This window comes from Chinchilla lanigera, unplaced genomic scaffold (genome assembly GCF_000276665.1).
Source record: "Chinchilla lanigera isolate Chin_1 unplaced genomic scaffold, ChiLan1.0 scaffold00009, whole genome shotgun sequence".
In the NCBI taxonomy this organism is placed as follows: domain Eukaryota; kingdom Metazoa; phylum Chordata; class Mammalia; order Rodentia; family Chinchillidae; genus Chinchilla; species Chinchilla lanigera.
This window is the reverse complement of record NW_004955410.1, coordinates 30,516,502-30,531,438: the sequence shown is the minus strand read 5'-3', so window position 1 is coordinate 30,531,438 and position 14,937 is coordinate 30,516,502. Positions and strand designations below refer to the sequence as shown.

Sequence of the window (14,937 nt, the reverse complement as noted above, 5' to 3'; positions counted from 1 at the left end):
TGAAGAGTTGAAAAAAATATACAATTTCAACCTCTGCTTTTCCAAGTTAGAAAAAAGCTGATTTAATAGCTTAGAACTCTGACAACTATTGGCCCCTTTCCAGACGAAGCTGGGCAGTGATTCTTAAGTGACTTTTCAAGTTTCTCTCATTTATAATGAAAATATAAACTCCAGACTGCTGCATGACCTTTACTCAGAGAGAAAAGTCTGTCCCACATGTGTTGACAGCTAAGGAGAAAGCCAGTGGTACCTCTAGCAATAAAATGGGGCTGGGATGAAAGAAGTAGAACTGACTCCTTTAAACAAAAATTGCCCTGCATTTTCTGGGATTTTCCTTGAAACTGAGCATAGCAGATGTTATGGTTTATATCTACATGGCCCCCAAAGCCTCATGCGGTCATAAGCAGGGCTTAGGGGGAAGTGATTGGATCATGGGGATGCTATATTCATCAGTAGATTGATTAATCACCCAATGAATTTCTACCTAAAAGTACTGTGAGGAAGTGAGAATCAGTTGGAAGAAGCGGCCCACTGAGGGCCTGACCCGGAAGGGTACACCTCCCTCCCTGGTTCTTCCCCGCTTGCTCTGCTTCCTGGTGGCCACGCCCCACCGCCACACTATTTCTTCTTGGGAGCCAGCCAACCACGTACTGAAACCTGAGCTAAAATAAACCTCTCCTCCTTTAAGTTTCAGGTATCAAGAATTTTGTCCCAGCAACGAAGAAAGTGACCCAGACGGCAGATGTGAATCAAGAAGAGGTAAAATTAATTTATGCTCCTGTAAGACCTAGAGCTTCTAAGAGTTTCTTCTTGTACTTCACACTTGCCTGTGGAGTTCCAGTAAAGAAAAAAGCATATATATCAAGAGATCTCTGATGTGCCTTTGAGGGATGGAATATTCATGTTTCTCCTGTTCTGATAGTTTTAAAACCAACGTTTGTTAAATGTGTGTACGATCCAGTTCCAAATTTCCCTGTGGATACAGCTACCCAGAAAATGAGCAAATCAGTGTTATTTTTTAATCTTAGATAACTGCTGTTTTATATATTAAATGCTGAGTTTTTACTGGTCTGCTAACTGTATTAGAATGAATGTAAGTGTTATATCTTAATATTACTGTTATATAAAAAATTAATAAATTTTCCTTTTTAGACCTCTTTACTTTTTTAACTATTTGGAAATATAATTCATGCACATCTTCTAGGATTCAGTTCCACAAACAGGAAATGTAATTCAATAGGATTTCAGTTCTGTGAGTTAAACGGATTTGGCTAATTTCTTACCAGCATTAGCTGATTATTAGAAGGTATTTTGTTACTGTGGCTGACAATAAGGTTGATGCTGTAGCAGCATTACCACCAAAAGCAGCTTTGGTCTTAGTCTCTAATTAGAATTTTTGCACCATAGTGATTTGGATTTGCCAAGGACTTATACCTTAAAGGGATTATGGCACAGATTACTGAAGATGAATCCTCATGAAAAAAGGCTGGATATTCATTTTAGGACTCAAGCTCTGAATGCCTATTGACCAAGATTGCAAATGTTTGAGGATTCTTGTCACATCCGAAGTTGCTATGACAGTGTAGACTGGTGAAAGAGAAATCCTCCTCTGGGATGGCTGATTGAAAACTGGCATAGCACTGCACGCAGGAACCAAATCCAAATACATCTGAGAGCTGGAAATAGAACCACAGAATCATCTGAACTCCTAAAGTCGAAAAGATAACAAAAGTGCTATTTAATTAATTAAAGTTGATCAAATCAGAGAACAGAGTTGTAGAGCAGCATTAGCACACAGCTGGAGAGGCCTTCCTTCTCTGTTAAGTGGAAGCGGAGAATCTGATGGCTGGGAGGAGACAGGGGTGGCCACGTGGAGCGGAGGGCCTTGTGCTGGTCTGGTTTGCTCAGTCCTCCTGTCCCTGGGTGACCAAGGGAGTGGGCTACACAGGCAGAATAAAAAGTACTGCTCACAAGTAGTTTAAAATATTTCAGAATCAAGGAAAAAATATTTCTGGGAGCAGTGCCATGAAAGGACTGTGGAATAAGCACAAAATGAAACTGAGGTTCTCCTGGAGCCACCACTCCAAGGGAAGGTGTTGGCTATGCCATCAGCTTATTTCCTTAAGAGAAAAACCTCAGCCTTATTCTTGGGAAGCTCTTCCCAGCATGCTAGTTGGATGACATATTCAGGTGACATTAACCACAAATATAAGGGTTACAACCAATGCCCGGCATCTACACAGAACACATTTATGTATTTGAAAGGCAACAAAATCAGGCTCAAGGTGCTCGCAAGACCTTCAGAAGAGATAAGGCCAGCACATCCATGGACAATACTTTAGAGCATTTATTAAGCAGGAAACAATCAGCTTCAGGTGGATGCTCTTTGGATTCCAGATGTTAGTTTAATCCTACTTAAGCCATTTGAATCTATGCATAACAGCTTTGGTGTATAGAACTCCTAACAGGGAAGACACAAACACTGAAATATCTCAATAATAATTTCCTCAAGTGGAAATGTCCTTCTTGCTCTTACTGTAAGAGAAGAATGAGAAAAACCTAAATATCCATTAAGTGGGTCTTCTTATATAAATACTTGATACATTCCTTTAAAAAAAACTAGAGACTGAGGGAGCTTGCTATGTACTGAAACAGGAAGATCTCTGTATCATTTACATAGAAATGTAGAAAGTATTTTATATATTTCAGGCAGAGAAGAATGTGATGCAGAGGACTGGATAAAAATTTTCTCCAAGGGCTGTAGAGCAAATGAAACAGGGGTTGTTGCCTAAAGCCTGGGAAGCTGCCACTGTGCTGATGTTGCTGAAACCACACATGCAGTCCAGCCCAGCTGCCTTTCCAGTTGCCAGAGGAGGGAAAACTAGCCTAACTCCTTCCTCCCACTCTGACGCCTACCACTGGAATGACCTCACATGACGCTGGCTGGATGAGTGAAGCAGGGAGAGGAACAGAGGATGTCTAGAAGGAAGGATTTGGACTCAAGAATTAGCAGGCACAATCCAGCATATCCACGCTGTGCTACACGGCATCAACACATTCCATCGTAATTACCCAACAATAACAACACTGTGTTGAGAAATACTGATTTTGAGCCTGTTTTTGCTCTGGCCCCCACACAAAACTTGCAGCCTACCGGTTTACTCCAAACATCTCTCTCAGCAATACATTTTCTTACCTCAAAATCAAAACAGGTATAAAACATGGCAGTTCTTTTTAGAGGTGGTGCAACGTATAATAATTGATCTTTCACTTTGGAAGGAAATGCCATATTCTCCAGATCATGGGGCCATGGAAAAATCACCAAGGTTGTAGGCTGTGATTTTCTTGGGCATTACCTTCTGCCACCTGGCATAAGTATATTTTATTAAAGCATTTGTGGCCTGCCTCTCATCGTGTCAGTGAGGCAGTATATTGGCACATGCTGCAACTATCAACATGGTCAAGACCCTCATGGAGTAGGTCATGTCTGAGAGCAGCAGAGGTGACAAAGGCCTCAGATAAGGGTCTTTGGCCAATCCTCCTGCTGGGTGACAGCAAACTCCTCCTCATTGTCCTTGCCAATTCAGAATTGCAAAAGTTCAAAGAATCTACCCGACCAATAACTTCATACAAAATGCCAAAACTTGGGTCAGCTCTTTTAAAGGTTTTGATTCCAAGGAGAAAAAGCCCCTGTGTGCTGGATATCCTGCTGTGCACCTGGCTCTCTGCTCAGGACAGTAGCTGTGTCCACCTTGCTTCTGGACCTTAAGGGCTTCCACTTGGCTTTGTCCACTAGGAGCCCACCCTTGACTGAAGGCAAGAAATCTATTTTAATGGTAGTGTCTCTTCTCTGTGTGGGCCTCTGAAGACTCCCCAAATAAGACAGCTTGAAACATCTAAGTCGTATCTGTCAAGAAAGACTTGTTCTGCATGGTGGCACACACCTGTATTCCTAGCACTATAGGAGGCTGAGGCAGGAGGATTGCAAATTTGAGCACAGCCTGTGCAATTTAACACGTTGGCAAGACCCTGTCTCAATCAATCAATCAACTGATCAATCAATCAACAGAGGGAAGAGGATGTAGCTTAGTGTGAAGGTCTGGGGTTCAATACCCAGTACTGAAAAAAAAGACCTGTTCTATAATATTTGGACGGATAAATCACAGGTACCTTTGTAAAGAAGAAAGAAAATGCATGTGCACATATGTCTGTGTTGGAGGGGGTATAGAATATTTATTTTACATTTTTGTTGTATAAATACATTGTTTAAACCACTAGAAAAAATGAAAGGCTTATACTGTTCTCAACAGTGTATCTCCTTAGATTCTGGAGGGGCCAGAAACTACGGTGTACCTAAGTTTCATTCAGGTAACAAAAACGAAATCTCTCTTGCAGTGGATTTTAAAGGATCTGAGACATACACATATGGAGCTTTATAACTGAGCCTTCTAAGACCTTTTTATGCAATGTAGCAAATATAATTGCAAATGATGTGGAAACATTCGAAGATGGTTTTATCTCCACAGAGAAAGCAGGAGACAAAGCAACATGCTCCCAGACACAGCCCAGCTTCCAGATTCCCAGTCACCACAGAAACAGGCAACTGTGGCTGGTCCATCAGGAGCAGCGAGGACCCCAGGAAAGCCGGAGGAATACCCTCCTGGGCTTTGATTCCCTCCTAGTCCTCCCTCACACCTGAGTGCCTGAGGCAATGCACATGTGCCCACCCAGGCACTGTGTGGAAAACAAGCCAAGGACATTTCTCGGTAATAAACAGGAGACTGGGCGAGGTGAAGGCCTTTCCTGGCTCATCCCTCAAGATGGTTACACTTCAGAATGTGAGCTTCAGTCCTAAATGTGTCCAAATCACTTATTGGAAAATACATCATTTCCTTTTTCAGAAAAATAGCTATTTAAGTAAATTCTTTAAATGTATACAAATAGGTATCCAGATTCTATTCCAGTCCTTAGATCCAGTTACCTGTGCTGCAGAGGCATCAGATGAATAGTAAGAAGGCTTCGGGGATTAGGGCAGAGTGAGCGAGAACAGCTGAGATCAGAGACAGATGGTGTATGTGCGTGTGTGCGCGTGCGTGTTCATACATATGCATGGGGTGGAAACAGGGCTTCACACACAGCCTCTAAACTCTGGGTCAGAGAGGAGCCACTGTGGAGTTTTGTGCAGAGGGATGGTGTGACATGGTCAGTACTAACAGGTCACTCTAGCAGCTCTGCTCTATGGACTGACTAGGCTGGAAGCAGGAGGTCATTGAAGTAATCTGTGTGAACGAAGACAGCTGTCTGGATGGGGTGTGGGAGGTGGCTGTGGTGAGGGGTAGTCCGAATCTGGATATATTGTGAAGATGGAACCTCATGGATTGGACATGAAGTGCGAACAAGAGTGAGGTTAAGAATAATTCTGTTTTCCCCCCTTCACTGGAAGGATAGGACGAGTACAGTAGTATTACCTGAAATGGTAGGATGGCAGGTTGTAGGGAGGCAATTTTTAGACATTATGTATTAGATTATCTCTATGGTATTTGACATGTTCAGTAAGTACTTCAAGGTAGAAATCTTGTGTTAAAAAGAGATCCAGGCCACAGGCAATTTAGGATTCTTTAGGGTAGAGACAGTATTTGCATAATGCTGTCTGATTAGATTAGAGAGGCACAGACAGGAACAAGGCGCAAAGACTGGGTCTTGATATACTTCAGCATCAAGCCATTGTGAAGAAATCAGCAAACAGGAAGGAGAAGCGGCGGTTGTAAGGCGGGAGGAAGGTGTGGTATCACTGTAGCCAAGTGACGGCTGTGGCAAAAGCTACTGTTAAGCAGAGTAAGAGGAAGACCAAGTAGTCAGCACTCCATAGAGAGATAGTTATTGGCGACTTGCTGAAAGCAGTTTTGGGAAAGTAGGGCACTGAACGTTCTAGCTAGAAAAGATTCCAGAGGGTGAGAAGAGAAGGACTTGAGACAAGTTAAACATCTTTTTCTAGACGTTTCAGTGCAAAAGGGAGCATGGCAAATCAGGGACTACAGGAGGAGGCAAGTGTTTTTAAATGATTTTTCCTTTCAAGATGTGAGACAGGACGTTTGTATTCTAATTGAAATGATCCAGTAGAGAAAGCAAGGGATGACAATTTGGGCAGAATCATCAAAGAACACACGGGTGCCCCTCTAGGCGACAGGCACATTCAGATGCTGCTGGGGAAAATGTATACTAGTCAGGCTTTTTGAAGGGAATCAGCAGTACCTAAAAATTATAGAGGCACATATTCTTTGACATAGTAGTTTTATTTCCAGGATTCCATTCTACAAATATGCCAGCATCTGTGTGCAAAGACATTTCTATATATTATTTACTGCATCATTGCTCATAATATAAAAACCTAGAATGAACTTAAGAATATTTATAGTAATGGATAAGTCCACCTGTGTAATACTATGGTAACATTGAAAACGAGGTATAGATAGAGATCTGGAAAAATCTGCAAAAAGAGAAAACTATGAAGGGATAGAAGAGTACATAGTATAATTTACCTATAGGGAGAAAAATCAGGCAATGAGATGATACACAGGCTTATATGTGAAATGTATATTTTTATATGTGCTCTTACAAAGACTTACTTTCTATTGGATAACGTTTTCCAATGTTCCAATTATTTTTAAGTACATTTACTTTTGTTAAAAGTAATAAAGTAGGAAATATGCTAGAAGAAAAAAGTAAATAAGTCTGCCCACTAGTTTATTAATATAAAATACATTTTCGTACATATTTAAGGGAGAATGCTACTATCTTTTAGTGTTGTTTTAGAAGGTAATGGGCAAAGATACCAAATAAATTCTTTTAAATTGATTTTTACTGAACCAATATCTAGCAAGTTCTTTATTCAATAACTTGCAATTTGGGGATAGAAATTCTCATTATGTACACCCAGTGTAAAAGATGTTAGTTTCAAAGTGTGTTTCAGTGGTACATACTGCAAAGCTCAACAAAAACATATTGAATTGAATCTGATCATAATTACATGAACATCAGTTCTCAGAATTTGCGAAATGGAATTTAAATACAAAACATTATTTAGACTCCCTTCTTTTAAAGGTGAGCTTATGTATGTGTACATATGTGTTTAATGTAATTTAGCATCTTTCTTAGTTTTTAGCTTATTGGACAGAATATAATGGTGCTATGAACTAAACTAGGTCACTTTGATACAGTTTAGCAAACTATTTACTCACATCATTCACATTTGAGAAATTCTTAATTCTAGATGAAAAGGAAAATAAGACCAATTTCCAGAAGCTGAAATTATCATTTAAACTGGAGTTTAAACTTGCAGCTATATGGAACAAAAGGTGTATTTTAACATAAAGGTTTTAGAAATTAGTACTTGTTAAAAATAAAGAACTATATCCATTAGGTACTTCTGAAAAAGGAAAGTGGAAATTCATCATTTTTAGTGTCTGTCAGCCTGGAACCTCTTATTTAGTACTTTCATGGGCCGCATTCCTAACAATGAACGCACTGTTGAGCTTGATAGATGAGAAGAACTTAAACTGCTTTCTAAAATATCAAGGAAGACGGTATTTCTCTCAGTGTTTCTAGCTAAGTGTAGTTATTATAATCAAACCTTTTGAAAACTAGCACTATGTGCTACATACTATCACTAGCTACAATGATCCTCTCATTTCCTGACCACAAGAGTATTTTCAGGATCAGGGATTCTCTTCTATTTATTTAAGCAGGCATGCTTTTTTTGCCCTAGTTTACTGAATTATTTATTAGCTACACAGCATTCATGTCCTGTGCTAAGTGCTACTTCTCTCCCCTTTCACAACTGGAATTCAAGTATATGCTCTATTTCATTATGAATTTTAAAGCCCACCTGAATCTGAAGTATAATTCATAATGATGGAAAGATAAGGGTAGTAGTATGTGTTCAAGAACACTAGGAATTTGATGTCCATATTGGATACTTTTTTGCTGCTTTTTGTTTGCTAACAGACAATGATATATAGGCAATGTATAAAATCTTCACACTAAGGTGCAGTTATTTGCAGGCAAGAGCCACACCTTGACAGGTGCCAGATGAAAAAGGCTCAAACTTGGTTTGCTGACAAAATGCTTGTCCGTTTCAATTCAAACAAGAATTGATTGATAGACCATTCTCAGAGCTTATAGAAGTCTATGTAAGAGGCTGAAGGCCGAGTTTTAAAAACTGCGGAGCAAATGAATTATCTGGGGGTCTTGTTAAGATGCAGAGTTGGATCACAAGTGGGGTGGGGCCAAAAAGTCTGCCTTGTAATAGGATGTTAAAGGTGTTGGTCCACAGAAATCACCTTGAACAGTAATGCACAGTCAAAAGAAATACAGATGCCCACGTCCCACCTCAATTCATCTAATCAGAATCTCTGGGGGTGTGACTCAGGCTCTGCGCCTTTGTTAATATTCTCCAGGTGCTATGGACTGCATTGTGTACCTCCCAAATTCGTATGCTGAAGTCCTAATCCCCGATTTGATGCCATTTTGCACGTGGGATCTGGGGAAGGTAATTTGGTTTAGATGAGGTCATGAAACTGGAGGCCTTGTGATGGAATTAGGGCCTTTGTAAGAAGAGACACCAGATCTCTGTCTCTGTCTTTGGGTTTCTTTTTCTATCTGTCTCTGTCTCTCTCTGTTTATCTCCCTGTTTGAAGTCTCTCTCTCTCTCAGTGGCTTGTAAGGAACCAGTGAGAATGCAGCTGTCTCCAAATCAAGAAAAATATCCTCACCAGAACCCAACCACACCAGCATGATAACTGCAGACTTTCTAGTCTAGAGCTGAGAGAAAATGCCACTCCATTATCTACACCACTTAGACTACACACAGTGTTTGCGTATGGTGTTCCAAGCAAATTAACATGCCAGGTGATTTGATTCTAATCAAATGAAGCATAGGTAGATAGTCGATGCTCAAAAGGGTAATGAAAGCATACTTTTAAGTTACTTTTAGGGCACCGACAATCTACCTGGGGAGCTAGTCCTTGGAGCTATACAAGGCATGGGCAGACAAGTGCAAGGCTGGGTCAGAGAAGAACAGTGTTAAAGGAGGGACCCAAAACAAGAAAGGTGCCAGGGTTTGGGTAATGGGGACAGAGCACTGTGCCACTTCTTAAAAAGCTAACTGAAGGCTGCATTTTTAAATCAAGAAATCATACTTTGCATTTTATAATAAAAAAACTGCACACATATTAAGTATTCCATTTTAAATTCTGACTACTATGTGCTTGCATGCAATTACTACTCGGTTAAGATATGGAACACTGCCATTACCCCAGAAAGCTCCTGTCCAGCTAATGCCCACCATTCCCAGAAACAACCACTGTTCTAATTTCTATCACCACAGATCAGTATTGTCTGTTTAGAACTTCATACAAACAGAATCACACAGAATGTGCTTTTTGTGTGCCTGGCTCTGCTAGCATAATTATGTTGGGACTCATCCACATTACTGCATGATTCAGTACATCGAATTCCTTTTATTTCTCAGTGATAATCCCTTGTATACCACAATTGGCATTTATCCACTCAACTGCAGTTGGACTTTTGCATTATTTCCAGTTTGAGACTATTAAAAATAAGGCCCCTATGAATATCATTCTTGAATTCCTTAAAAACAAAACAACATATTTTCAAGCCAGGCTGGTGGTGCATTTCTGTAATCCCAGCACTCAAGGAGGGGAGTCAGCAGGATCACAAGTTTGAACCCAACCTGGACAATTTAGTAAGACCTCGTCTCAAAATAAACAATAAAACAGGGTTAGGGATGTAGCTCACTGATCCTGGTTTCAACGTCCAGCATGCACACAAAATTATTTTTTCTCTCTGATACAGGTAGGTTTAACCGTTTCTATAAAGAAACGGTAGAACAGTTCCCCAAAATATTTCTATTTATGCTTCCATTGGCAATACATAAGAGTTCTAGTTGTACCATATTCTCATCTTAGTGTTGTGTTTTTTATTTCTAGACTTTATTTTTGTTTTCTTTTGTTTCATATTTATAGTGCTGTTGGTCAAACCCATGGCCTCACACACATGAGGCAAATGCTCTACCACTGAGCTACAGCCCCAGTCCAAGACTTCATTTTTAGGATGCATTCACCTGTCTGATGAGTCCAAGACTTTGAGAAGTAGTTTAGCTACTAGTGAGAATTTGAGTCCTTAGATAATAATCTAGGAGTATGAAGAAAATTATGGATTTAATATTCTTTTGACTCAGCAATCCCACTTCTAGAAATCTATCACACAGATATCTGCAGAAGTACAATGAACTTGTGAAAATCTGTGAGCTCTTAATAACGACAGAAAGAAAACAGCTACGAAAAAAAATCAGTCATCATCACTGAAGTTATTCATGAATTCCTCTCTTTGAAATTGATAATTAGAGGGCAAAGCACTTTCCTGTTTCCCCAGTACAGAATGTTTTTTAACGTAACAAGCACATAGTTGATTAAAGAAAACTCTTCTTTACCAAGGGATGGCAGCTAATAAATGTAAAGAAAATGAAAATATTTAAAATATATCTAATGAATATCAATTAAAGCAAAAATTATTAAGTGGATTTGACTGTGACAGGAACGGCTGAGGAGAGAGCTTACATCTGTATCGAGTTAAACAACTCCACACAAAACTCTTTCTGGTTCAAAGGGGAAAATCTTCACTCTACAGCAGCAAGAGTGAGAGGCCATCTTAACACACAGAGGAGGAAGATACAGAACACTGCCATCATTCCAGAAAGTTCTGTCACTTCCTTTCTGGCCAATTCTTACCATTCCCAGAGGCAATCAAAACTGTTCTGATTTCCATCTCCATAGACTGGAATGTTATTTTAGAGCTTCTTACAAAAGGAAAGGTACAACTGGGGTGGGGAGGGTGCATAACCTATAATCCTAGCTTTCTGTAATGCAGAGGCAGGAGGATTGCAAGTTCAAGCCCAGCCTGGACAACACAGTGCTTTAGCATGACCCTGTCTCAAACTTTTAAAAAGGCCTGGGGGTGTAGCTCAGATCGAAGTCTCTAGGTTCAATCCCCAGTACCTCAAAAACAAAAATAAAACAACAAAACAAGGCATGTACAGAATGACAGGCACTAGATAGAAAGCATTTTCTTATGAACACATTACAGTGCAAAAGATGTATTGTAGCCTCGATTTATTAACATGAGTCAACAAAACTTCTAATTTGCAGAAAATATAGAGGACAGAATAAGCTGGACAATGTAAGAAAACAATGGGAGAAACACCATACACGTAAATTAGCAGATGAGTTTTTAAAAGATATAGATTTTAAAATACCTAAGTAATGTGTAAACCAGATATGATGCATGATCCTGACTTGAATCCTGATTTGGATAAGCCATCATTGAGGGAGGTTCATAAGGTAATTTGAAGATAATCTGAGTATTAGATATAATGAAAATTTATTGAAGGAGAAAAAAATCACTAAGACAGGCAGTGTTACAATTTGGAGATAGTCCATCCCCACCAAAAGCCACTGCCAGCACAACAGTGTTAAGAGGAGTGGATCTTTAAGAGGCAATTAGGTTATAAGAGCACCATCCTCACAAGGGGATCAATGTGTTCTTATGAATGTGGGTTAGTTATTGTGAGAGTGGGATGTTAGAAAATCAAGTTTTGTGTTTTCCTGATTCTTCTCTCACTATATGATCTTTTTTCACAGGTACCCACTTTCCTTCTGCTTTTCCGTCTGACACGGAGCAGCATGTGCTCCTCACCAGAAACCAAGGAGGTACTGGCACCATGCAACTGAACCACCACAACTGTGAGCCAAAATGAACCCTGGCCTTTACAAATTGTCTGTCCTCAGTCATTATGTAATAGCAACAGAAGAAGGATGTAGAGGGACAGTTTACAACTTACGATCTCATTTGAGTTAAAAAGTATGTACACAAAAAGATCTGGAAATATATATATATAGCCAACAGTTATAACTATTCATATTATATTGCTAACAGCAAAAACTTGGTGGCTTACAAAATACATGTTTATTATCTTACAGTTCTGTAGATCAGAATTTCACCATGGGTCTCAATGAACTAATCAAGGTTTAGGCAGGGATAATTTCCTTTCCAATGGCTCAGAAGTTGAATCCATCTCCTTACCTTTCCCAGCCTCTAGATCCCTCCTGCATTCCCTGGCTCATAGCTCCCTCTTCTACCTTCAAAACCAGCAACATTTGGTCCTTCTTGCAGTGTAGCACTCTGGGCTTTTCTGCCTCCCTCTTCCACTTTTAAGGACTCTTGTGATTACATTAGGCGTATCTGAATACTCTAAAACAATCTTTAAGTCAACTGAATACAACCTTCATTCAACCTGCAATCTTCCTTTCCCTTTGCCATGAGGCCTACCATATTTATAGGTTCCAGGGTTTAGGATGTAGATATCTTTGAGGAGTCATTATCCAGTCTTCCATAGTGGGAATATAATGCTTTATTGTTAGTCTGTATTTTCTGACTTTCTACAATCTGCATATGCTGCTTCTATACCAACAAAAAGCTATTGTTCATTTAACAATAAGCATAATAATGGAGGATCAAGTAATACAAATGGTGAAATTGTAGAGATGAGTACACATCTATAGGGATGCAGACCTAATTACTGACCTAATTACTGTGAGGATAGGTTCTGGTGATTTGGAAAGTCTCCACTGAAACAATCATTTTAAAATGCAGTAATTCAAACAATATATGTGAAAGGGCAGGTGATTTCTCTTTTTTATTTTAAAAAGAGAAAGAAAAAAAATAAAAATAAAACAGAGTTTCAAAACAGGCAATTAGGACAGTAATGATAGTTAATATGATGCATACTGTTATCTTCAAAGTAGTTATTCAGAATACAAGACATAAGCAGGAACTATTATCCAAACAATATTAGCTCAAACCTTTCATTTAGTGAACTAAGAGAAACTAGCTGTATAACTATCTTGTGGATATATATAATTTTTTTTCTTTTCCCTTCCTTCTTTTCCTCTTTCCCATCCCAGTTTCTCTTTTCTTTTGAACAAATTCTTCCCAATTCACAATATCCATTGTACATTTTGAATATTATTTACTCATTCAGTTTCTCACACTTATAAGACAATACAATGTTTATACATGTGGGTCTGATTTATTGCACTTCTGAGTACGCTCTTGAGTTGCATCATTTATCTATAAAAGTCTCATGTTTATTCTTCTTTATGGCTGAGTAGTACTCCATTATATAAAAAAAGGAAGTCTTTTTTATCCATTCCTCAGTTGATGGGCATTTGGGTTGTTTCCAAGATTTAGCTATTATAAATTGTGCTGCTATAAACATGGGTGCACACATATTGCTATGGTATGATGTTTTTAATTCTTTTAGGAAGATACTCAGAAGGAGAATAGCTGGGTCAAATGGAACCTCTATTCCTAGTTTTTTTAAGGAATCCCCACACTGATTTCCATAGTGGTTGCACCAGCCTACACTCCCACCAACAGTAGAGTTCCTTTTCCCCACAGCCCCTCCAGCATTTGTTATTAGTAGATTTCTTGATAGCCATTTTTCCTTGAGTGAGATGGACTCTCAGTGTTGTTTAAATTTGCACCTCTCAAATGACCCATGTGTTCAACATTTTTTCATATACTTATTTGCCGTTTTGTATTTCTTCATCCAAGAAGTGTGTATTCATCTTAGATGCCCATTTTTTGATTGGGTCTTTGATTTTGGGGGGTCTGATTTTTTTCAATTCTTTATATGTTTTAGATGTAAGTCCTTTGTCTGAGGGACTGGCTATAATTTTTTCCCATTCTGTGGGCTGTCTTTTCATTTTGTAGGTCATTTCTTTTGTAGTGCAAAAGCTTTTTAATAAGGTCAGAGCCCATTGTTGATTCTTTATAGTATTTCCCGTGTGGTCTGGGTTTGTTCAGGAAGTCTCTGCCTAAACCTATGTCTTCTAGATTTTTGCCTATTTTTCTCTTCCAGTAGATTTAGTGTTTCTGCTTTAATATTTAGATCTTTGATTCATTTTTACTTTAGTGCATGGTGATAGACATAGGTCTAATTTAGTCTCCTGCATGTGGAAAGCCAGTTTTTCCTGCACCATTTATTAAACAGGCCATCTTTCTTCCAGCGAACCTATTTGGTTCCTTTGTTAAAGAGAAGGTGGCTGAGTGTGCTTAGGGCTGTGTTTGCATCTTAGGGCTGTGTTTGCACTAAGTTCAGTAGTGATCCTTAAGGGTAATTACTCCAGTGTGCTCTGCTGTAAAAACTCCAGTGATAATCAGTATGTGAGTCCCATTATTCCTTGAGGTGGTGGCATGCAAGTATCATCATTTTCCACTGAGGACAGGTGGCTACAAACATCTGCCAGAAGAATAATCATTAATAAATGGTGATTATGGACAGGTGGTCATATGCCAGGCACAGTGCTAAGCCATCTACAAGCAATAAGTCATTTAATCCCCAAGGACTCATGAGGAAAGTACAGTTATCAATCCCATCACATAGATAATGTGATTGAAGTGAAGAGAGGTTAAATAACTGCTCCAAGGTCACATTGCCAGAAAGTGACAGAGGTGGGACTTCCACTCACATTTTGTGAAGATTCATACGTATGCTTTTTGTATGAATCTTTGGCCAGAGTGTCCTTGTCATTGCTGGAGTTACTTTTGGGTATAACATCTTTTTTAGAAGAAATCACAATTCTGGGCAACAAAGGCAAGTCAGGGGGCACACAATCCCTGACCTGAAATTATACTGCAAAGCTACTGTGATAAAAGCAACATGGTATTGGCAAAAACAGATTTGAGATCAGCGGAACAAAGTTCATCTTCCTACCCCCATGTTCATCATACAGATACCATAGTTTATGACTGACATTTGGCTTTTATGGCATCTGCAAATGCTTTGGGGATATTTAC

At 39.2% G+C, this 14,937-nt stretch overlaps 1 long non-coding RNA gene across 1 annotated transcript in view; it reads left to right on the top strand.

Moving 5' to 3' along the window:
- The first annotated feature begins 239 nt into the window (after positions 1 to 239).
- The window catches only part of LOC102015298, a 16,764-nt gene continuing 2,066 nt past the window's right edge, over positions 240 to 14,937 (top strand). The window contains exons 1-2 of the long non-coding RNA XR_259890.2: positions 240 to 759; positions 11,718 to 11,937. This is a non-coding gene — a long non-coding RNA (uncharacterized LOC102015298). The remainder of the gene's footprint in view (positions 760 to 11,717; positions 11,938 to 14,937) is intronic.